This window comes from Mixophyes fleayi (genome assembly GCF_038048845.1).
Source record: "Mixophyes fleayi isolate aMixFle1 chromosome 4 unlocalized genomic scaffold, aMixFle1.hap1 SUPER_4_unloc_5, whole genome shotgun sequence".
NCBI lineage: Eukaryota > Metazoa > Chordata > Amphibia > Anura > Limnodynastidae > Mixophyes > Mixophyes fleayi.
This window is the reverse complement of record NW_027445891.1, coordinates 102,482-127,972: the sequence shown is the minus strand read 5'-3', so window position 1 is coordinate 127,972 and position 25,491 is coordinate 102,482. Positions and strand designations below refer to the sequence as shown.

The 25,491-nt window shown below is 39.6% G+C and overlaps 10 non-coding genes across 10 annotated transcripts; all 10 read right to left on the bottom strand.

The window, feature by feature from the left end:
• Positions 1-3,713: 3,713 nt before the first annotated feature.
• TRNAV-AAC (transfer RNA valine (anticodon AAC)) lies at positions 3,714-3,786 on the bottom strand. The gene has a single exon. It is a non-coding gene; the product is annotated as a tRNA-Val (tRNA).
• Positions 3,787-6,663: 2,877 nt separating this feature from the next.
• On the bottom strand, positions 6,664-6,736 carry TRNAF-AAA (transfer RNA phenylalanine (anticodon AAA)). The gene has a single exon. It is a non-coding gene; the product is annotated as a tRNA-Phe (tRNA).
• A 1,402-nt stretch (positions 6,737-8,138) lies between these two features.
• TRNAF-AAA (transfer RNA phenylalanine (anticodon AAA)) lies at positions 8,139-8,211 on the bottom strand. Its single transcript has one exon. It is a non-coding gene; the product is annotated as a tRNA-Phe (tRNA).
• A 1,402-nt stretch (positions 8,212-9,613) lies between these two features.
• TRNAV-AAC (transfer RNA valine (anticodon AAC)) lies at positions 9,614-9,686 on the bottom strand. The gene has a single exon. It is a non-coding gene; the product is annotated as a tRNA-Val (tRNA).
• Positions 9,687-14,038: 4,352 nt separating this feature from the next.
• Positions 14,039-14,111, bottom strand: TRNAV-AAC (transfer RNA valine (anticodon AAC)). The gene has a single exon. It is a non-coding gene; the product is annotated as a tRNA-Val (tRNA).
• Positions 14,112-15,513: 1,402 nt separating this feature from the next.
• Positions 15,514-15,586, bottom strand: TRNAV-AAC (transfer RNA valine (anticodon AAC)). Its single transcript has one exon. It is a non-coding gene; the product is annotated as a tRNA-Val (tRNA).
• Positions 15,587-16,989: 1,403 nt separating this feature from the next.
• Positions 16,990-17,062, bottom strand: TRNAV-AAC (transfer RNA valine (anticodon AAC)). The gene has a single exon. It is a non-coding gene; the product is annotated as a tRNA-Val (tRNA).
• A 1,402-nt stretch (positions 17,063-18,464) lies between these two features.
• Positions 18,465-18,537, bottom strand: TRNAV-AAC (transfer RNA valine (anticodon AAC)). The gene has a single exon. It is a non-coding gene; the product is annotated as a tRNA-Val (tRNA).
• A 4,356-nt stretch (positions 18,538-22,893) lies between these two features.
• TRNAV-AAC (transfer RNA valine (anticodon AAC)) lies at positions 22,894-22,966 on the bottom strand. The gene has a single exon. It is a non-coding gene; the product is annotated as a tRNA-Val (tRNA).
• Positions 22,967-24,369: 1,403 nt separating this feature from the next.
• TRNAV-AAC (transfer RNA valine (anticodon AAC)) lies at positions 24,370-24,442 on the bottom strand. Its single transcript has one exon. It is a non-coding gene; the product is annotated as a tRNA-Val (tRNA).
• Between the last annotated feature and the right edge of the window lie 1,049 nt (positions 24,443-25,491).

The following is a 25,491-nucleotide window of genomic DNA, read 5'->3' as shown; positions in this document are numbered from 1 at the left end:
TGAACACAGCACTCCCATTGAGTGACTAGGAGGGAAATAGCCATATGAATCAGTTCTTGCCCACTCATTGGAGCCTTTGGCTGTCAGCGCAACCTCTAAGTCGTCTCATAGCAATATGGCTGGTTTGACAACATAGAAAGACAGTGGTGAGGAAGTGTTGATTATGAGACTGACGCACTACCTACTGTGCTATCGAGGCCGCTTCACTGTATGCACATAACGTTGAACAATGTTCTTCAATTCTATCTTCACTATTAACTAATTTATAAGAAGATGTTTTGTAATTCATAGTTATGTTTTGCTGCTGCTCTATGGTTAACTAATAAAATTAACCCCTTCCCACTACAGGATGTAACGGTAATGTCTTGTTCAATTTTAGGCAGGGAGTTACGGCAAGTCACAGATCCCTGTGTCATGACCAAGAACAATGATGAGTGGTTCCTGGCAGATAAATGGCTTCCGCACACCATTCAATAAAGAAGCTGGGATGCAATGGTCGCATCCCCTTTCTATGTGTCCCTGAAACCTCATTGACATCATCCCTGTGACTTGTTCCTGAAAGACATAGAGAGGTTAGGTGCCCGACAGGAGCTATTGCTAAGATATACAGGAGGCGTGTTGAAATGATTGTTAAATCATATATGAAGGTGGATATGTAGATGGTGTTGCAATGACATTAAAAGTTCCTGTTGATACAACTATTTACAAGATGTTATATCAATTTTACATCTCACATGTCCTATATAAAAGGAGATCTAACGCTTGTTTCTGCCTGGTTTCGAACTGGGGACCTTTCGCGCGTTATGTGAATGTGATAACCACTACACTACAGAAACACCAGCTGTGAGCTTTGTTGACCTCTGCCATTGTAATAGAGAGGGATCCTTACTGACATTTAATGATCAGTATCTGGACTCAAATTGATAAAAGGATTTGATTATTTACACTGACTGTCTGAGGGTGTTATCCTACACACATCAAGGTATCCAGGGTCCCCATTTCCTAGTACTTCATTAGGGGTCCATCTTGGATGGTTGGTCACTTAGTAAAATCAGAATCCAGAGATAGTCCTTTCCCACCTTGTGTCTCATTATACCACATAGGTGTAGTATGATTGAATTCTGGTATAATTTCCTAAATTATGGGGTGCCGTTCATTCTGTGTGACATTCAGACATTTTTGTATGTATCTCACAGTGATTAAAGTGGTTTCCTCACGCTGGGGAGAAGGACAGGGAATATTGTCGTATTTCGTTTTCATAATTTCTTGATCTTTTCATTTGTTTTTTGTTTCATTTAAGTTTTACTCTTTTATTATTCCGTTGTAAACCTAGTATAGTTACAAGATCAAATTTACTATTGATGTATTGGTGTTAGGGAAGATCTGATCTCAACCTGAACACCCATAGTTGACATTACAGTCAACTAGCTATCTCCCATCACTATATGCGGAAGTGCACAGACACTTACACATTTTGAACACAGCACTCCCATTGAGTGACTAGGAGGGAAATAGCCATATGAATCAATTCTTGCCCACTCATTGGAGCCTTTGGCTGTCAGTGCAACCTCTAAGTCGTCTCATAGCAATATGGCTGGTTTGATAACATAGAAAGACAGTGGTGAGGAAGTGTTGATTATGAGACTGACGCGCTACCTACTGTGCTAACGAGGCCGCTTCACTGTATGCACATAACGTTTAACAATGTTCTTCAATTCTATCTTCACTAATAACTAATTTATAAGAAGATGTTTTGTTATTCATAGTTATGTTTTGTTGCTGCTCTATGGTTAACTAATAAAATTAACCCCTTCCCACTACAGGATGTAACGGTAATGTCTTGTTCAATTTTAGGCAGGGAGTTACGGCAAGTCACAGATCCCTGTGTCATGACCAAGAACAATGATGAGTGGTTCCTGGCAGATAAATGGCTTCCGCACACCATTCAATAAAGAAGCTGGGATGCAATGGTCGCATCCCCTTTCTATGTCTCCCTGAAACCTCATTGACATCATCCCTGTGACTTGTTCCTGAAAGACATAGAGAGGTTAGGTGCCCGACAGGAGCTATTGCTAAGATATACAGGAGGCGTATGGAAATGATTGTTAAATCATATATGAAGGTGGATAGGTAGATGGTGTTGCAATGACATTAAAAGTTCCTGTTGATACAACTATTTACAAGATGTTATATCAATCTTACATCTCACATGTCCTATATAAAATGAGATCTAGCGCTTGTTTCTGCCCGGTTTTGAAACTGGGACCTTTCGCGTGTTAGGCGAATGTGATAACCACTACACTACAGAAACACCAGCTGTGAGCTTTGGTGACCTCTGCCACTGTAATAGAGAGGGATCCTTACTGACATTTAATGATCTGTATCTGGACTCAAATTGATAAAAGGATTTGATTATTTACACTGACTGTCTGAGGGTGTTATCCTACACACATCGAGGTATCCAGGGTCCCCATTTCCTAGTACTTCATTAGGGGTCCATCTTGGATGGTTGGTCACTTAGTAAAATCAGAATCCAGAGATAGTCCTTTCCCACCTTGTGTCTCATTATACCACATATGTGTAGTATGATTGAATTCTGGTATAATTTCCTAAATTATGGGGTGCCGTTCATTCTGTGTGACATTCAGACATTTTTGTATGTGTCTCACAGTGATTAAAGTGGTTTCCTCACGTTGGGGAGAAGGACAGGGAATATTGTCGTATTTCGTTTTCACAATTTCTTGATCTTTTCATTTGTTTTTTGTTTCATTTAAGTTTTACTCTTTTATTATTCCGTTGTAAACCTAGTATAGTTACAAGATCAAATTTACTATTGATGTATTGGTGTTAAGGAAGATCTGATCTCAACCTGAACACCCATAGTTGACACTACAGTCAACTAGCTATCTCCCATCACTATATGCAGAAGTGCACAGACACTTACACATTTTGAACACAGCACTCCCATTGAGTGACTAGGAGGGAAATAGCCATATGAATCAATTCTTGCCCACTCATTGGAGCCTTTGGCTGTCAGTGCAACCTCTAAGTCGTCTCATAGCAATATGGCTGGTTTGATAACATAGAAAGACAGTGGTGAGGAAGTGTTGATTATGAGACTGACGCGCTACCTACTGTGCTAACGAGGCCGCTGCACTGTATGCACATAACGTTTAACAATGTTCTTCAATTCTATCTTCACTAATAACTAATTTATAAGAAGATGTTTTGTTATTCATAGTTATGTTTTGCTGCTGCTCTATGGTTAACTAATAAAATTAACCCCTTCCCACTACAGGATGTAACGGTAATGTCTTGTTCAATTTTAGGCAGGGAGTTACGGCAAGTCACAGATCCCTGTGTCATGACCAAGAACAATGATGAGTGGTTCCTGGCAGATAAATGGCTTCCGCACACCATTCAACAAAGAAGCTGGGATGCAATGGTCGCATCCCCTTTCTATGTCTCCCTGAAACTTCATTGACATCATCCCTGTGACTTGTTCCTGAAAGACATAGAGAGGTTAGGTGCCCGACAGGAGCTATTGCTAAGATATACAGGAGGCGTATGGAAATGATTGTTAAATCATATATGAAGGTGGATAGGTAGATGGTGTTGCAATGACATTAAAAGTTCCTGTTGATACAACTATTTACAAGATGTTATATCAATTTTACAGTTCACATGTCCTATATAAAAGGAAATCTAACACGTGTTTCTGCCCGGTTTTGAACCGGGGACCTTTCGCGTGTTAGGCGAATGTGATAATCACTACACTACAGAAACACCAGCTGTGAACTTTGATGACCTCTGCCACTGTAATAGAGAGGGATCCTTACTGACATTTAATGATCTGTATCTGGACTCAAATTGATAAAAGGATTTGATTATTTACACTGACTGTCTGAGGGTGTTATCCTACACACATTAAGGTATCCAGGGTCCCCATTTCCTAGTACTTTATTAGGGGTCCATCTTGGATGGTTGGTCACTTAGTAAAATCAGAATCCAGAGATAGTCCTTTCCCACCTTGTGTCTCATTATACCACATAGGTGTAGTATGATTGAATTCTGGTATAATTTCCTAAATTATGGGGTGCCGTTCATTCTGTGTGACATTCAGACATTTTTGTATGTGTCTCACAGTGATTAAAGTGGTTTCCTCACGCTGGGGAGAAGGACAGGGAATATTGTCGTATTTCGTTTTCATAATTTCTTGATCTTTTCATTTGTTTTTTGTTTCATTTAAGTTTTACTCTTTTATTATTCCGTTGTAAACCTAGTATAGTTACAAGATCAAATTTACTATTGATGTATTGGTGTTAAGGAAGATCTGATCTCAACCTGAACACCCATAGTTGACACTACAGTCAACTAGCTATCTCCCATCACTATATGCGGAAGTGCACAGACACTTACACATTTTGAACACAGCACTCCCATTGAGTGACTAGAAAGGAAATAGCCATATGAATCAGTTCTTGCCCACTCATTGGAGCCTTTGGCTGTCAGTGCAACCTCTAAGTGGTCTCATAGCAATATGGCTGGTTTGACAACATAGAAAGACAGTGGTGAGGAGGTGTTGACTATGAGACTGACGCGCTACCTACTGTGCTAACGAGGCCGCTTCACTGTATGCACATAACATTGAACAATGTTCTTCAATTCTATCTTCACTATTAACTAATTTATAAGAAGATGTTTTGTAATTCATAGTTATGTTTTGCTGCTGCTCTATGGTTAACTAATAAAATTAACCCCTTCCCGCTACAGGATGTAACGGTAATGTCTTGTTCAATTTTAGGCAGGGAGTTACGGCAAGTCACAGATCCCTGTGTCATGACCAAGAACAATGATGAGTGGTTCCTGGCAGATAAATGGCTTCCGCACACCATTCAATAAAGAAGCTGGGATGCAATGGTCGCATCCCCTTTCTATGTCTCCCTGAAACCTCATTGACATCATCCCTGTGACTTGTTCCTGAAAGACATAGAGAGGTTAGGTGCCCGACAGGAGCTATTGCTAATATATACAGGAGGCGTATGGAAATGATTGTTAAATCATATATGAAGGTGGATAGGTAGATGGTGTTGCAATGACATTAAAAGTTCCTATTGATACAACTATTTACAAGATGTTAGATCAATCTTACATCTTACATGTCCTATATAAAATGAGATCCAGCGCTTGTTTCTGGCCGGTTTCGAAACTGGGACCTTTCGCGTGTTAGGCGAATGTGATAACCACTACACTACAGAAACACTAGCTGTGAGCTTTGTTGACCTCTGCCACTGTAATAGAGAGGGATCCTTACTGACATTTAATGATCTGTATCTGGACTCAAATTGATAAAAGGATTTGATTATTTACACTGACTGTCTGAGGGTGTTATCCTACACACATCGAGGTATCCAGGGTCCCCATTTCCTAGTACTTCATTAGGGGTCCATCTTGGATGGTTGGTCACTTAGTAAAATCAGAATCCAGAGATAGTCCTTTCCCACCTTGTGTCTCATTATACCACATAGGTGTAGTATGATTGAATTCTGGTATAATTTCCTAAATTATGGGGTGCCGTTCATTCTGTGTGACATTCAGACATTTTTGTATGTGTCTCACAGTGATTAAAGTGGTTTCCTCACGCTGGGGAGAAGGACAGGGAATATTGTCGTATTTCGTTTTCATAATTTCTTGATCTTTTCATTTGTTTTTTGTTTCATTTAAGTTTTACTCTTTTATTATTCCGTTGTAAACCTAGTATAGTTACAAGATCAAATTTACTATTGATGTATTGGTGTTAAGGAAGATCTGATCTCAACCTGAACACCCATAATTGACACTACAGTCAACTAGCTATCTCCCATCACTATATGCGGAAGTGCACAGACACTTACACATTTTGAACACAGCACTCCCATTGAGTGACTAGGAGGGAAATAGCCATATGAATCAGTTCTTGCCCACTCATTGGAGCCTTTGGCTGTCAGTGCAACCTCTAAGTCGTCTCATAGCAATATGGCTGGTTTGACAACATAGAAAGACAGTGGTGAGGAAGTGTTGATTATGAGACTGACGCGCTACCTACTGTGCTAACGAGGCCGCTTCACTGTATGCACATAACATTGAACAATGTTCTTCAATTCTATCTTCACTATTAACTAATTTATAAGAAGATGTTTTGTAATTCATAGTTATGTTTTGCTGCTGCTCTATGGTTAACTAATAAAATTAACCCCTTCCCGCTACAGGATGTAACGGTAATGTCTTGTTCAATTTTAGGCAGGGAGTTACGGCAAGCCACAGATCCCTGTGTCATGACCAAGAACAATGATGAGTGGTTCCTGGCAGATAAATGGCTTCCGCACACCATTCAATAAAGAAGCTGGGATGCAATGGTCACATCCCCTTTCTATGTCTCCCTGAAACCTCATTGACATCATCCCTGTGACTTGTTCCTGAAAGACATAGAGAGGTTAGGTGCCCGACAGGAGCTATTGCTAAGATATACAGGAGGCGTGTGGAAATGATTGTTAAATCATATATGAAGGTGGATAGGTAGATGGTGTTGCAATGACATTAAAAGTTCCTGTTGATACAACTATTTACAAGATGTTATATCAATTTTACATCTCACATGTCCTATATAAAAGGAGATCTAATGCTTGTTTCTGCCCGGTTTTAAACCGGGGACCTTTCGCATTTTAGGCGAATGTGATAACCACTACACTACAGAAACACCAGCTGTGAGCTTTGTTGACCTCTGCCACTGTAATAGAGAGGGATCCTTACTGACATTTAATGATCTGTATCTGGACTCAAATTGATAAAAGGATTTGATTATTTACACTGACTGTCTGAGGGTGTTATCCTACACACATCGAAGTATCCAGGGTCCCCATTTCCTAGTACTTCATTAGGGGTCCATCTTGGATGGTTGGTCACTTAGTAAAATCAGAATCCAGAGATAGTCCTTTCCCACCTTGTGTCTCATTATACCACATAGGTGTAGTATGATTGAATTCTGGTATAATTTCCTAAATTATGGGGTGCCGTTCATTCTGTGTGACATTCAGACATTTTTGTATGTGTCTCACAGTGATTAAAGTGGTTTCCTCACGCTGGGGAGAAGGACAGGGAATATTGTCGTATTTCGTTTTCATAATTTTTTGATCTTTTCATTTGTTTTTTGTTTCATTTAAGTTTTACTCTTTTATTATTCCGTTGTAGACCTAGTATAGTTACAAGATCAAATTTACTATTGATGTATTAGTGTTAAGGAAGATCTGATCTCAACCTGAACACCCATAGTTGACACTACAGTCAACTAGCTATCTCCCATCACTATATGCGGAAGTGCACAGACACTTACACATTTTGAACACAGCACTCCCATTGAGTGACTAGGAGGGAAATAGCCATATGAATCAGTTCTTGCCCACTCATTGGAGCCTTTGGCTGTCAGTGCAACCTCTACGTCGTCTCTTAGCAATATGGCTGGTTTGACAACATAGAAAGACAGTGGTGAGGAAGTGTTGATTATGAGACTGACGCGCTACCTACTGTGCTAACGAGGCCGCTTCACTGTATGCACATAACGTTGAACAATGTTCTTCAATTCTATCTTCACTATTAACTAATTTATAAGAAGATGTTTTCTAATTCATATTTATGTTTTGCTGCTGCTCTATGGTTAACTAATAAAATTAACCCCTTCCTGCTACAGGATGTAACGGTAATGTCTTGTTCAATTTTAGGCAGGGAGTTACGGCAAGTCACAGATCCCTGTGTCATGACCAAGAACAATGATGAGTGGTTCCTGGCAGATAAATGGCTTCCGCACACCATTCAATAAAGAAGCTGGGATGCAATGGTCGCATCCCCTTTCTATGTCTCCCTGAAACCTCATTGACATCATCCCTGTGACTTGTTCCTGAAAGACATAGAGAGGTTAGGTGCCCGACAGGAGCTATTGCTAAGATATACAGGAGGCGTATGGAAATGATTGTTAAATCATATATGAAGGTGGATAGGTAGATGGTGTTGCAATGACATTAAAAGTTCCTGTTGATACAACTATTTACAAGATGTTATATCAATTTTACATCTCACATGTCCTATATAAAAGGAGATCTAATGCTTGTTTCTGCCCGGTTTTAAACCGGGGACCTTTCGCATTTTAGGCGAATGTGATAACCACTACACTACAGAAACACCAGCTGTGAGCTTTGTTGACCTCTGCCACTGTAATAGAGAGGGATCCTTACTGACATTTAATGATCTGTATCTGGACTCAAATTGATAAAAGGATTTGATTATTTACACTGACTGTCTGAGGGTGTTATCATACACACATCGAAGTATCCAGGGTCCCCATTTCCTAGTACTTCATTAGGGGTCCATCTTGGATGTTTGGTCACTTAGTAAAATCAGAATCCAGAGATAGTCCTTTCCCACCTTGTGTCTCATTATACCACATAGGTGTAGTATGATTGAATTCTGGTATAATTTCCTAAATTATGGGGTGCCGTTCATTCTGTGTGACATTCAGACATTTTTGTATGTGTCTCACAGTGATTAAAGTGGTTTCCTCACGCTGGGGAGAAGGACAGGGAATATTGTCGTATTTCGTTTTCATAATTTTTTGATCTTTTCATTTGTTTTTTGTTTCATTTAAGTTTTACTCTTTTATTTTTCTGTTGTAGACCTAGTATAGTTACAAGATCAAATTTACTATTGATGTATTGGTGTTAAGGAAGATCTGATCTCAACCTGAACACCCATAGTTGACACTACAGTCAACTAGCTATCTCCCATCACTATATGCGGAAGTGCACAGACACTTACACATTTTGAACACAGCACTCCCATTGAGTGACTAGGAGGGAAATAGCCATATGAATCAGTTCTTGCCCACTCATTGGAGCCTTTGGCTGTCAGTGCAACCTCTACGTCATCTCTTAGCAATATGGCTGGTTTGACAACATAGAAAGACAGTGGTGAGGAAGTGTTGATTATGAGACTGACGCGCTACCTACTGTGCTAACGAGGCCGCTTCACTGTATGCACATAACGTTGAACAATGTTCTTCAATTCTATCTTCACTATTAACTAATTTATAAGAAGATGTTTTCTAATTCATATTTATGTTTTGCTGCTGCTCTATGGTTAACTAATAAAATTAACCCCTTCCTGCTACAGGATGTAACGGTAATGTCTTGTTCAATTTTAGGCAGGGAGTTACGGCAAGTCACAGATCCCTGTGTCATGACCAAGAACAATTATGAGTGGTTCCTGGCAGATAAATGGCTTCCGCACACCATTCAATAAAGAAGCTGGGATGCAATGGTCGCATCCCCTTTCTATGTCTCCCTGAAACCTCATTGACATCATCCCTGTGACTTGTTCCTGAAAGACATAGAGAGGTTAGGTGCCCGACAGGAGCTATTGCTAAGATATACAGAAGGCGTATGGAAATGATTGTTAAATCATATATGAAGGTGGATAGGTAGATGGTGTTGTAATGACATTAAAAGTTCCTGTTGATACAACTATTTACAAGATGTTATATCAATTTTACATCTCACATGTCCTATATAAAAGGAGATCTAATGATTGTTTCTGCCCGGTTTTGAACCAGGGACCTTTCGCGTGTTAGGCGAATGTGATAACCACTACACTACAGAAACACCAGCTGTGAGCTTTGGTGACCTCTGCCACTGTAATAGAGAGGGATCCTTACTGACATTTAATGATCTGTATCTGGACTCAAATTGATAAAAGGATTTGATTATTTACACTGACTGTCTGAGGGTGTTATCCTACACACATCGAAGTATCCAGGGTCCCCATTTCCTAGTACTTCATTAGGGGTCCATCTTGGATGGTTGGTCACTTAGTAAAATCAGAATCCAGAGATAGTCCTTTCCCACCTTGTGTCTCATTATACCACATAGGTGTAGTATGATTGAATTCTGGTATAATTTCCTAAATTATGGGGTGCCGTTCATTCTGTGTGACATTCAGACATTTTTGGATGTGTCTCACAGTGATTAAAGTGGTTTCCTCACGCTGGGGAGAAGGACAGGGAATATTGTCGTATTTCGTTTTCATAATTTTTTGATCTTTTCATTTGTTTTTTGTTTCATTTAAGTTTTACTCTTTTATTATTCCGTTGTAGACCTAGTATAGTTACAAGATCAAATTTACTATTGATGTATTGGTGTTAAGGAAGATCTGATCTCAACCTGAACACCCATAGTTGACACTACAGTCAACTAGCTATCTCCCATCACTATATGCGGAAGTGCACAGACACTTACACATTTTGAACACAGCACTCCCATTGAGTGACTAGGAGGGAAATAGCCATATGAATCAGTTCTTGCCCACTCATTGGAGCCTTTGGCTGTCAGTGCAACCTCTAAGTCGTCTCATAGCAATATGGCTGGTTTGACAACATAGAAAGACAGTGGTGAGGAAGTGTTGATTATGAGACTGACGCGCTACCTACTGTGCTAACGAGGCCGCTTCACTGTATGCACATAACGTTGAACAATGTTCTTCAATTCTATCTTCACTATTAACTAATTTATAAGAAGATGTTTTATAATTCATAGTTATGTTTTGCTGCTGCTCTATGGTTAACTAATAAAATTAACCCCTTCCCGCTACAGGATGTAACGGTAATGTCTTGTTCAATTTTAGGCAGGGAGGTACGGCAAGTCACAGATCCCTGTGTCATGACCAAGAACAATGATGAATGGTTCCTGGCAGAAAAATGGCTTCCGCACACCATTCAATAAAGAAGCTGGGATGCAATGGTCGCATCCCCTTTCTATGTCTCCCTGAAACCTCATTGACATCATCCCTGTGACTTGTTCCTGAAAGACATAGAGAGGTTAGGTGCTCGACAGGAGCTATTGCTAAGATATACAGGAGGCGTATGGAAATGATTGTTAAATCATATATGAAGGTGTATAGGTAGATGGTGTTGCAATGACATTAAAAGTTCCTGTTGATACAACTATTTACAAGATGTTATATCAATTTTACATCTCACATGTCCTATATAAAAGGAGATCTAATGCTTGTTTCTGCCTGGTTTCGAACTGGGGACCTTTCGTGTGTTATGTGAATTTGAGAACCACTACACTACAGAAACACCAGCTATGAGCTTTGTTGACCTTTGCCACTGTAATAGAGAGGGATCCTTACTGACATTTAATGATCTGTATCTGGACTCAAATTGATAAAAGGATTTGATTATTTACACTGACTGTCTGAGGGTGTTATCCTACACACATCGAGGTATCCAGGGTCCCCATTTCCTAGTACTTCATTAGGGGTCCATCTTGGACGGTTGGTCACTTAGTAAAATCAGAATCCAGAGATAGTCCTTTCCCACCTTGTGTCTCATTATACTACATAGGTGTAGTATGATTTAATTCTGGTATAATTTTGTAAATTATGGGGTGCCGTTCATTCTGTGTGACATTTACACATTTTTGTATGTGTCTCACAGTGATTAAAGTGGTTTCCTCACGCTGGGGAGAAGGACAGGAAATATTGTCGTATTTCGTTTTCATAATTTTTTGATCTTTTCATTTGTTTTTTGTTTCATTTAAGTTTTACTCTTTTATTATTCCGTTGTAGACCTAGTATAGTTACAAGATCAAATTTACTATTGATGTATTGGTGTTAAGGAAGATCTGATCTCAACCTGAACACCCATAGTTGACACTACAGTCAACTAGCTATTTCCCATCACTATATGTGGAAGAGCACAGACACTTACACATTTTTAACACAGCACTCCCATTGAGTGACTAGGAGGGAAATAGCCATATGAATCAGTTCTTGCCCACTCATTGGAGCCTTTGGCTGTCAGTGCAACCTCTAAGTCGTCTCATAGCAATATGGCTGGTTTGACAACATAGAAAGACAGTGGTGAGGAAGTGTTGATTATGAGACTGACGTGCTACCTACTGTGCTAACGAGGCCGCTTCACTGTATGCACATAACGTTGAACAATGTTTTTCAATTCTATCTTCACTATTAACTAATTTATAAGAAGTTGTTTTGTAATTCATAGTTATGTTTTGCTGCTGCTCTATGGTTAACTAATAAAATTAACCGCTTCCCGCTACAGGATGTAACGGTAATGTCTTGTTCAATTTTAGGCAGGGAGTTACGGCAAGTCACAGATCCCTGTGTCATGACCAAGAACAATGATGAGTGGTTCCTGGCAGATAAATGGCTTCCGCACACCATTCAATAAAGAAGCTGGGATGCAATGGTCGCATCCCCTTTCTATGTCTGCCTGAAACCTCATTGACATCATCCCTGTGACTTGTTCCTGAAAGACATAGAGAGGTTAGGTGCCCGACAGGAGCTATTGCTAAGATATACAGGAGGCGTATGGAAATGATTGTTAAATCATATATGAAGGTGTATAGGTAGATGGTGTTGCAATGACATTAAAAGTTCCTGTTGATACAACTATTTACAAGATGTTATATCAATTTTACATCTCACATGTCCTATATAAAAGGAGATCTAACGCTTGTTTCTGCCTGGTTTCGAACTGGGGACCTTTCGCATGTTAGGCGAATGTGATAACCACTACACTACAGAAACAACAGCTGTGAGCTTTGTTGACCTCTGCCACTGTAATAAAGAGGGATCCTTACTGATATTTAATGATCTGAATCTGGACTCAAATTGATAAAAGGATTTGATTATTTACACTGACTGTCTGAGTTTGTTATCCTACACACATCGAGGTATCCAGGGTCCCCATTTCCTAGTACTTCATTAGGGGTCCATCTTGGATGGTTGGTCACTTAGTAAAATCAGAATCCAGAGATAGTCCTTTCCCACCTTGTGTCTCATTATACCACATAGGTGTAGTATGATTGAATTCTGGTATAATTTCCTAAATTATGGGGTGCCGTTCATTCTGTGTGGCATTCAGAAATTTTTGTATGTGTCTCACAGTGATTAAAGTGGTTTCCTCACGCTGGGGAGAAGGACAGGGAATATTGTCGTATTTCGTTTTCATAATTTTTTGATCTTTTCATTTGTTTTTTGTTTCATTTAAGTTTTACTCTTTTATTATTCCGTTGTAGACCTAGTATAGTTACAAGATCAAATTTACTATTGATGTATTGGTGTTAAGGAAGATCTGATCTCAACCTGAACACCCATAGTTGACACTACAGTCAACTAGCTATCTCCCATCACTATATGCGGAAGTGCACAGACACTTACACATTTTGAACACAGCACTCCCATTGAGTGACTAGGAGGGAAATAGCCATATGAATCAGTTCTTGCCCACTCATTAGAGCCTTTGGCTGTCAGTGCAACCTCTAAGTCGTCTCATAGCAATATGGCTGGTTTGACAACATAGAAAGACAGTGGTGAGGAAGTGTTGATTATGAGACTGACGCGCTACCTACTGTGCTAACGAGGCCGCTTCACTGTATGCACATAACGTTGAACAATGTTCTTCAATTCTATCTTCACTATTAACTAATTTATAAGAAGATGTTTTCTAATTCATAGTTATGTTTTGCTGCTGCTCTATGGTTAACTAATAAAATTAACCCCATCCCGCTACAGGATATAACGGTAATGTCTTGTTCAATTTTAGGCAGGGAGTTACGGCAAGTCACAGATGCCTGTGTCATGACCAAGAACAATGATGAATGGTTCCTGGCAGAAAAATGGCTTCCGCACACCATTCAATAAAGAAGCTGGGATGCAATGGTCGCATCCCCTTTCTATGTCTCCCTGAAACCTCATTGACATCATCCCTGTGACTTGTTCCTGAAAGACATAGAGAGGTTAGGTGCCCGACAGGAGCTATTGCTAAGATATACAGGAGGCGTATGGAAATGATTGTTAAATCATATATGAAGGTGGATAGGTAGATGGTGTTGTAATGACATTAAAAGTTCCCATTGATACAACTATTTACAAGATGTTATATCAATTTTACATCTCACATGTCCTATATAAAAGGAAATCTAATGCTTGTTTCTGCCCGGTTTTGAACCAGGGACCTTTCGCGTGTTAGGTGAATGTGATAACCACTACACTACAGAAACACCAGCTGTGAGCTTTGTTGACCTCTGCCACTGTAATAGCGAGGGATCCTTACTGACATTTAATGATCTGTATCTGGACTCAATGTGATAAAAGGATTTGATTATTTACACTGACTGTCTGAGGGTGTTATCCTACACACATCGAGGTATCCAGGGTCCCCATTTCCTAGTACTTCATTAGGGGTCCATCTTGGATGGTTGGTCACTTAGTAAAATCAGAATCCAGAGATAGTCCTTTCCCACCTTGTGTCTCATTATACCACATAGGTGTAGTATGATTGAATTCTGGTATAATTTCCTAAATTATGGGGTGCCGTTCATTCTGTGTGACATTCAGACATTTTTGTATGTGTCTCACAGTGATTAAAGTGGTTTCCTCACGCTGGGGAGAAGGACAGGGAATATTGTCGTATTTCGTTTTCATAATTTTTTGATCTTTTCATTTGTTTTTTGTTTCATTTAAGTTTTACTCTTTTATTATTCCGTTGTAGACCTAGTATAGTTACAAGATCAAATTTACTATTGATGTATTGGTGTTAAGGAAGATCTGATCTCAACCTGAACACCCATAGTTGACACTACAGTCAACTAGCTATCTCCCATCACTATATGCGGAAGTGCACAGACACTTGCACATTTTGAACACAGCACTCCCATTGAGTGACTAGGAGGGAAATAGCCATATGAATCAGTTCTTGCCCACTCATTGGAGCCTTTGGCTGTCAGTGCAACCTCTAAGTCGTCTCATAGCAATATGGCTGGTTTGACAACATAGAAAGACAGTGGTGAGGAAGTGTTGATTATGAGACTGACGTGCTACCTACTGTGCTAACAAGGCCGCTTCACTGTATGCACATAACGTTGAACAATGTTCTTCAATTCTATCTTCACTATTAACTCATTTTTAAGAAGATGTTTTCTAATTCATATTTATGTTTTGCTGCTGCTCTATAGTTAACTAATAAAATTAACCCCTTCCCGCTACAGGATGTAACGGTAATGTCTTGTTCAATTTTAGGCAGGGAGTTACGGCAAGTCACAGATCCCTGTGTCATGTCCAAGAACAATGATGAGTGGTTCCTGGCAGATAAATGGCTTCCGCACACCATTCAATAAAGAAGCTGGGATGCAATGGTCGCATCCCCTTTCTATGTCTCCCTGAAACCTCATTGACATCATCCCTGTGACTTGTTCCTGAAAGACATAGAGAGGTTAGGTGCCCGACAGGAGCTATTGCTAAGATATACAGGAGGCATATGGAAATGATTGTTAAATCATATATGAAGGTGGATAGGTAGATGGTGTTGTAATGACATTAAAAGTTCCTGTTGATACAACTATTTACAAGATGTTATATCAATTTTACATCTCACATGTCCTATATAAAAGGAGATCTAATGCTTGTTTCTGCCTGGTTTTGAACCAGGGACCTTTCGCGTGTTAGGCGAATGTGATAACCACTACACTACAGAAACACCAGCTGTGAGCTTTTGGTGACCTTTGCCACTGTAATAGAGAGGGATCCTTACTGACATTTAATGATCTGTATCTGGACTCAAATTGATAAAAGGATTTGATTATTTACACTGACTGTCTGAGGGTGTTATCCTACACACATCGAGGTATCCAGGGTCCCCATTTCCTAGTACTTCATTAGGGGTCCATCTTGGATGGTTGGTCACTTAGTAAAATCAGAATCCAGAGATAGTCCTTTCCCACCTTGTGTCTCATTATACCACATAGGTGTAGTATGATTGAATTCTGGCATAATTTCCTAAATTATGGTGTGCCGTTCATTCTGTGTGACATTCAGACATTTTTGTATGTGTCTCACAGTGATTAAAGTGGTTTCCTCACGCTGGGGAGAAGGACAGGGAATATTGTCGTATTTCGTTTTCATAATTTTTTGATCTTTTCATTTGTTTTTTGTTTCATTTAAGTTTTACTCTTTTATTATTCCGTTGTAGACCTAGTATAGTTACAAGATCAAATTTACTATTGATGTATTGGTGTTAAGGAAGATCTGATCTCAAGCTGAACACCCATAGTTGACACTACAGTCAACTAGCTTTCTCCCATCACTATATGCGGAAGTGCACAGACACTTACACATTTTGAACACAGCACTCCCATTGAGTGACTAGGAGGGAAATAGCCATATGAATCAGTTCTTGCCCACTCATTGGAGCCTTTGGCTGTCAGTGCAACCTCTACGTCGTCTCATAGCAATATGGCTAGTTTCACAACATAGAAAGCCAGTGTTGAGGAAGTGTTGATTATGAGACTGACGCGCTACCTACTGTGCTAACGAGGCCGCTTCACTGTATGCACATAACGTTGAACAATGTTCTTCAATTCTATCTTCACTATTAACTAATTTATAAGAAGATGTTTTCTAATTCATAGTTATGTTTTGCTGCTGCTCTATGGTTAACTAATAAAATTAACCCCTTCCCGCTACAGGATGTAACGGTAATGTCTTGTTCAATTTTAGGCAGGGAGTTACGGCAAGTCACAGATGCCTGTGTCATGACCAAGAACAATGATGAATGGTTCCTGGCAGAAAAATGGCTTCCGCACACCATTCAATAAAGAAGCTGGGATGCAATGGTCGCATCCCCTTTCTATGTCTCCCTGAAACCTCATTGACATCATCCCTGTGACTTGTTCCTGAAAGACATAGAGAGGTTAGGTGCCCGACAGGAGCTATTGCTAAGATATACAGGAGGCGTATGGAAATGATTGTTAAATCATATATGAAGGTGGATAGGTAGATGGTGTTGCAATGACATTAAAAGTTCCCATTGATACAACTATTTACAAGATGTTATATCAATTTTACATCTCACATGTCCTATATAAAAGGAGATCTAATGCTTCTTTCTGCCCGGTTTTGAACCAGGGACCTTTCGCATGTTAGGCGAATGTGATAACCACTACACTACAGAAACACCAGCTGTGAGCTTTGTTGACCTCTGCCACTGTAATAGAGAGGGTTCCTTACTGACATTTAATTATCTGTATCTGGACTCAAATTGATAAAAGGATTTGTTTATTTACACTGACTGTCTGAGGGTGTTATCCTACACACATCGAAGTATCCAGGGTCCCCATTTCCTAGTACTTCATTAGGGGTCCATCATGGATGGTTGGTCACTTAGTAAAATCAGAATCCAGAGATAGTCCTTTCCCACCTTGTGTCTCATTATACCACAAAGGTGTAGTATGATTGAATTCTGGTATAATTTCCTAAATTATGGGGTGCCGTTCATTCTGTGTGACATTCAGACATTTTTGTATGTGTCTCACAGTGATTAAAGTGGTTTCCTCACGCTGGGGAGAAGGACAGGGAATATTGTCGTATTTCGTTTTCATAATTTTTTGATCTTTTCATTTGTTTTTTGTTTCATTTAAGTTTTACTCTTTTATTATTCCGTTGTAGACCTAGTATAGTTACAAGATCAAATTTACTATTGATGTATTGGTGTTAAGGAAGATCTGATCTCAACCTGAACACCCATAGTTGACACTACAGTCAACTAGCTATCTCCCATCACTATATGCGGAAGTGCACAGACACTTACACATTTTGAACACAGCACTCCCATTGAGTGACTAGGAGGGAAATAGCCATATGAATCAGTTCTTGCCCACTCATTAGAGCCTTTGGCTGTCAGTGCAACCTCTAAGTCGTCTCATAGCAATATGGCTGGTTTGACAACATAGAAAGACAGTGGTGAGGAAGTGTTGATTATGAGACTGATGCGCTACCTACTGTGCTAACGAGGCCGCTTCACTGTATGCACATAACGTTGAACAATGTTCTTCAATTCTATCTTCACTATTAACTAATTTATAAGAAGATGTTTTCTAATTCATAGTTATGTTTTGCTGCTGCTCTATGGTTAACTAATAAAATTAACCCCATCCCGCTACAGGATATAACGGTAATGTCTTGTTCAATTTTAGGCAGGGAGTTACGGCAAGTCACAGATGCCTGTGTCATGACCAAGAACAATGATGATTGGTTCCTGGCAGAAAAATGGCTTCCGCACACCATTCAATAAAGAAGCTGGGATGCAATGGTCGCATCCCCTTTCTATGTCTCCCTGAAACCTCATTGACATCATCCCTGTGACTTGTTCCTGAAAGACATAGAGAGGTTAGGTGCCCGACAGGAGCTATTGCTAAGATATACAGGAGGCGTATGGAAATGATTGTTAAATCATATATGAAGGTGGATAGGTAGATGGTGTTGTAATGACATTAAAAGTTCCTGTTGATACAACTATTTACAAGATGTTATATCAATTTTACATCTCACATGTCCTATATAAAAGGAGATCTAATGCTTGTTTCTGCCTGGTTTTGAACCAGGGACCTTTCGCGTGTTAGGCGAATGTGATAACCACTACACTACAGAAACACCAGCTGTGAGCTTTTGGTGACCTTTGCCACTGTAATAGAGAGGGATCCTTACTGACATTTAATGATCTGTATCTGGACTCAAATTGATAAAAGGATTTGATTATTTACACTGACTGTCTGAGGGTGTTATCCTACACACATCGAGGTATCCAGGGTCCCCATTTCCTAGTACTTCATTAGGGGTCCATCTTGGATGGTTGGTCACTTAGTAAAATCAGAATCCAGAGATAGTCCTTTCCCATCTTGTGTCTCATTATACCACATAGGTGTAGTATGATTGAATTCTGGTATAATTTCCTAAATTATGGTGTGCCGTTCATTCTGTGTGACATTCAGACATTTTTGTATGTGTCTCACAGTGATTAAAGTGGTTTCCTCACGCTGGGGAGAAGGACAGGGAATATTGTCGTATTTCGTTTTCATAATTTTTTGATCTTTTCATTTGTTTTTTGTTTCATTTAAGTTTTACTCTTTTATTATTCCGTTGTAGACCTAGTATAGTTACAAGATCAAATTTACTATTGATGTATTGGTGTTAAGGAAGATCTGATCTCAACCTGAACACCCATAGTTGACACTACAGTCAACTAGCTTTCTCCCATCACTATATGCGGAAGTGCACAGACACTTACACATTTTGAACACAGCACTCCCATTGAGTGACTAGGAGGGAAATAGCCATATGAATCAGTTCTTGCCCACTCATTGGAGCCTTTGGCTGTCAGTGCAACCTCTACGTGGTCTCATAGCAATATGGCTGGTTTGACAACATAGAAAGACAGTGGTGAGGAAGTGTTGATTATGAGACTGACGCGCTACCTACTGTGCTAACGAGGCCGCTTCACTGTATGCACATACCGTTGAACAATGTTCTTCAATTCTATCTTCACTATTAACTTATTTATAAGAAGATATTTTGTAATTCATAGTTATGTTTTGCTGCTGCTCTATGGTTAACTAATAAAATTAACCCCTTCCCACTACAGGATGTAACGGTAATGTCTTGTTCAATTTTAGGCAGGGAGTTATGGCAAGTCACAGATCCCTGTGTCATGACCAAGAACAATGATGAGTGGTTCCTGGCAGAAAAAATGGCTTCCGCACACCATTCAATAAAGAAGCTTGGATGCAATGGTCGCATCCCCTTTCTATGTCTCCCTGAAACCTCATTGACATCATCCCTGTGACTTGTTCCTGAAAGACATAGAGAGGTTAGGTGCCCGACAGGAGCTATTGCTAAGATATACAGGAGGCGTATGGAAATGATTGTTAAATCATATATGAAGGTGGATAGGTAGATGGTGTTGTAATGACATTAAAAGTTCCTGTTGATACAGCTATTTACAAGATGTTATATCAATTTTACATCTCACATGTCCTATATAAAAGGAGATCTAATGCTTGTTTATGCCCGATTTCGAAACGGGGACCTTTCGCGTGTTAGGCGATTGTGATAACCACTACACTACAGAAACACCAGCTGTGAGCTTTGTTGACCTCTGCCACTGTAATAGAGAGGGATCCTTACTGACATTTAATGATCTGTATCTGGACTCAAATTGATAAAAGGATTTGATTATTTACACTGACTGTCTGAGGGTGTTATCCTACACACATCGAGGTATCCAGGGTCCCCATTTCCTAGTACTTCATTAGGGGTCCATCTTGGATGGTTGGTCACTTAGTAAAATCAGAATCCAGAGATAGTCCTTTCCCACCTTGTGTCTCATTATACCACATAGGTGTAGTATGATTGAATTCTGGTATAATTTCCTAAATTATGGGGTGCCGTTCATTCTGTGTGACATTCAGACATTTTTGTATTTGTCTCACAGTGATTAAAGTGGTTTCCTCACGCTGGGGAGAAGGACAGGGAATATTGTCGTATTTCAGTTTCATAATTTTTTGATCTTTTTATTTGTTTTTTGTTTCATTTAAGTTTTACTCTTTTATTATTCCGTTGTAGACCTAGTATAGTTACAAGATCAAATTTACTATTGATGTATTGGTGTTAAGGAAGATCTGATCTCAACCTGAACACCCATAGTTGACACTACAGTCAACTAGCTATCTCCCATCACTATATGCGGAAGTGCACAGACACTTACACATTTTGAACACAGCACTCCCATTGAGTGACTAGGAGGGAAATAGCCATATGAATCAGTTCTTGCCCACTCATTGGAGCCTTTGGCTGTCAGTGCAACCTCTACGTGGTCTCATAGCAATATGGCTGGTTTGACAACATAGAAAGACAGTGGTGAGGAAGTGTTGATTATGAGACTGACGCGCTACCTACTGTGCTAACGAGGCCGCTTCACTGTATGCACATAACGTTGAACAATGTTCTTCAATTCTATCTTCACTATTAACTTATTTATAAGAAGATGTTTTGTAATTCATAGTTATGTTTTGCTGCTGCTCTATGGTTAACTAATAAAATTAACCCCTTCCCACTACAGGATGTAACGGTAATGTCTTGTTTAATTTTAGGCAGGGAGTTACGGCAAGTCACAGATCCCTGTGTCATGACCAAGAACAATGATGAGTGGTTCCTGGCAGAAAAAATGGCTTCCGCACACCATTCAATAAAAAAGCTTGGATGCAATGGTCGCATCCCCTTTCTATGTCTCCCTGAAACCTCATTGACATCATCCCTGTGACTTGTTCCTGAAAGACATAGAGAGGTTAGGTGCCCGACAGGAGCTATTGCTAAGATATACAGGAGGCGTATGGAAATGATTGTTAAATAATATATGAAGGTGGATAGGTAGATGGTGTTGTAATGACATTAAAAGTTCCTGTTGATACAGCTATTTACAAGATGTTATATCAATTTTACATCTCACATGTCCTATATAAAAGGAGATCTAACGCTTGTTTATGCCCGATTTCGAAACGGGGACCTTTCGCGTGTTAGGCGATTGTGATAACCACTACACTACAGAAACACCAGCTGTGAGCTTTGTTGACCTCTGCCACTGTAATAGAGAGGGATCCTTACTGACATTTAATGATCTGTATCTGGACTCAAATTGATAAAAGGATTTGATTATTTACACTGACTGTCTGAGGGTGTTATCCTACACACATCGAGGTATCCAGGGTCCCCATTTCCTAGTACTTCATTAGGGGTCCATCTTGGATGGTTGGTCACTTAGTAAAATCAGAATCCAGAGATAGTCCTTTCCCACCTTGTGTCTCATTATACCACATAGGTGTAGTATGATTGAATTCTGGTATAATTTCCTAAATTATGGGGTGCCGTTCATTCTGTGTGACATTCAGACATTTTTGTATGTGTCTCACAGTGATTAAAGTGGTTTCCTCACGCTGGGGAGAAGGACAAGGGAATATTGTCATATTTCAGTTTCATAATTTTTTGATCTTTTCATTTGTTTTTTGTTTCATTTAAATTATACTCTTTTATTATTCCGCTGTAGACCTAGTATTGTTACAAGATCAAATTTACTATTGATGTATAGGTGTTAAGGAAGATCTGATCTCAACCTGAACATCAATAGTTGACACTACAGTCAACTAGCTATCTCCCATCACTATATGCGGAAGTGCACAGACACTTACACATTTTGAACACAGCACTCCCATTGAGTGACTAGGAGGGAAATAGCCATATGAATCAGTTCTTGCCCACTCATTGGAGCCTTTGGCTGTCAGTGCAACCTCTACGTGGTCTCATAGCAATATGGCTGGTTTGACAACATAGAAAGACAGTGGTGAGGAAGTGTTGATTATGAGACTGACGTGCTACCTACTGTGCTAATGAGGCCGCTTCACTGTATGCACATAACGTTGAACAATGTTCTTCAATTCTATCTTCACTATTAACTAATTTATAAGAAGATGTTTTGTAATTCATAGTTATGTTTTGCTGCTGCTCTATGGTTAACTAATAAAATTAACCCCTTCCCGCTACAGGATGTAACGGTAATGTCTTGTTCAATTTTAGGCAGGGAGTTACGGCAAGTCACAGATCCCTGTGTCATGACCAAGAACAATGATGAGTGGTTCCTGGCAGATAAATGGCTTCCGCACACCATTCAATAAAGAAGCTGGGATGCAATGGTCACATCCCCTTTCTATGTCTCCCTGAAACCTCATTGACATCATCCCTGTGACTTGTTCCTGAAAGACATAGAGAGGTTAGGTGCCCGACAGGAGCTATTGCTAAGATATACAGGAGGCGTATGGAAATGATTGTTAAATCATATATGAAGGTGGATAGGTAGATGGTGTTGTAATGACATTAAAAGTTCCTGTTGATACAACTATTTACAAGATGTTATATCAATTTTACATCTCACATGTCCTATATAAAAGGAGATCTAACGCTTGTTTCTGCCCGGTTTCGAAACGGGGACCTTTCGCGTGTTAGGCGAATGTGATAACCACTACACTACAGAAACACCAGCTGTGAGCTATGGTGACCTCTGCCACTGTAATAGAGAGGGATCCTTACTGACATTTAATGATCTGTATCTGGACTCAAATTGATAAAAGGATTTGATTATTTACACTGACTGTCTGAGGGTGTTATCCTACACACATCGAGGTATCCAGGGTCCCCATTTCCTAGTACTTCATTAGGGGTCCATCTTGGATGGTTGGTCACTTAGTAAAATCAGAATCCAGAGATAGTCCTTTCCCACCTTGTGTCTCATTATACCACATAGGTGTAGTATGATTGAATTCTGGTATAATTTCCTAAATTATGGGGTGCCGTTCATTCTGTGTGACATTCATACATTTTTGTGTGTGTCTCACAGTGATTAAAGTGGTTTCCTCACGCTGGGGAGAAGGACAAGGGAATATTGTCGTATTTCGTTTTCATAATTTTTTGATCTTTTCATTTGTTTTTTCTTTCATTTAAGTTTTACTCTTTTATTATTCCGTTGTAGACCTAGTATAGTTACAAGATCAAATTTACTATTGATGTATTGGTGTTAAGGAAGATCTGATCTCAACCTGAACACCCATAGTTGACACTACAGTCAACTAGCAAGCTCCCATCACTATATGCGGAAGTGCACAGACACTTACACATTTTGAACACAGCACTCCCATTGAGTGACTAGGAGGGAAATAGCCATATGAATCAGTTCTTGCCCACTCATTGGAGCCTTTGGCTGTCAGTGCAACCTCTAAGTAGTCTCATAGCAATATGGCTAGTTTGACAACATAGAAAGACAGTGGTGAGGAAGTGTTGATTATGAGACTGACGTGCTACCTACTGTGCTAACGAGGCCGCTTCACTGTATGCACATAACGTTGAACAATGTTCTTCAATTCTATCTTCACTATTAACTAATTTATAAGAAGATGTTTTGTAATTCATAGTTATGTTTTGCTGCTGCTCTATGGTTAACTAATAAAATTAACCCCTTCCCGCTACAGGATGTAACGGTAATGTCTTGTTCAATTTTAGGCAGGGAGTTACGGCAAGTCACAGATGCCTGTGTCATGACCAAGAACAATGATGAGTGGTTCCTGGCAGATAAATGGCTTCCGCACACCATTCAATAAAGAAGCTGGGATGCAATGGTCACATCCCCTTTCTATGTCTCCCTGAAACCTCATTGACATCATCCCTGTGACTTGTTTCTGAAAGACATAGAGAGGTTAGGTGCCCGACAGGAGCTATTGCTAAGATATACAGGAGGCGTATGGAAATGATTGTTAAATCATATATGAAGGTGGATAGGTAGATGGTGTTGCAATGACATTAAAAGTTCCCGTTGATACAACTATTTACAAGATGTTATATCAATTTTACATCTCACATGTCCTATATAAAAGGAGATCTAACGCTTGTTTCTGCCCGGTTTCGAACTGGGGACCTTTCGCGTGTTAGGTGAATGTGATAACCACTACACTACAGAAACACCAGCTGTGAGCTTTGTTGACCTCTGCCACTGTAATAGAGAGGGATCCTTACTGACATTTAATGATCTGTATCTGGACTCAAATTGATAAAAGGATTTGATTATTTACACTGACTGTCTGAGGGTGTTATCCTACACACATCGAGGTATCCAGGGTCCCCATTTCCTAGTACTTCATTAGGGGTCCATCTTGGATGGTTGGTCACTTAGTAAAATCAGAATCCAGAGATAGTCCTTTCCCACCTTATGTCTCATTATACCACATAGGTGTAGTATGATTGAATTCTGGTATAATTTCCTAAATTATGGGGTGCCGTTCATTCTGTGTGACATTCAGACATTTTTGTATGTGTCTCACAGTGATTAAAGTGGTTTCCTCACGCTGGGGAGAAGGACAGGGAATATTGTCGTATTTCGTTTTCATAATTTTTTGATCTTTTCATTTGTTTTTTGTTTCATTTAAATTTTACTCTTCTATTATTCTGTTGTAGACCTAGTATAGTTACAAGATCAAATTTACTATTGATGTATTGGTGTTAAGGAAGATCTGATCTCAACCTGAACACCCATAGTTGACACTACAGTCAACTAGCTATCTCCCATCACTATATGCGGAAGTGCACAGACACTTACACATTTTGAACACAGCACTCCCATTGAGTGACTAGGAGGGAAATAGCCATATGAATCAGTTCTTGCCCACTCATTGGAGCCTTTGGCTGTCAGTGCAACCTCTACGTCGTCTCATAGCAATATGGCTGGTTTGACAACATAGAAAGACAGTGGTGAGGAAGTGTTGATTATGAGACTGACGCGCTACCTACTGTGCTAATGAGGCCGCTTCACTGTAAGCACATAACGTTGAACAATGTTCTTCAATTCTATCTTCACTATTAACTTATTTATAAGAAGATGTTTTCTAATTCATAGTTATGTTTTGCTGCTGCTCTATGGTTAACTAATAAAATTAACCCCTTCCCGCTACAGGATGTAACGGTAATGTCTTGTTCAATTTTAGGCAGAGAGTTACGGCAAGTCACAGATCCCTG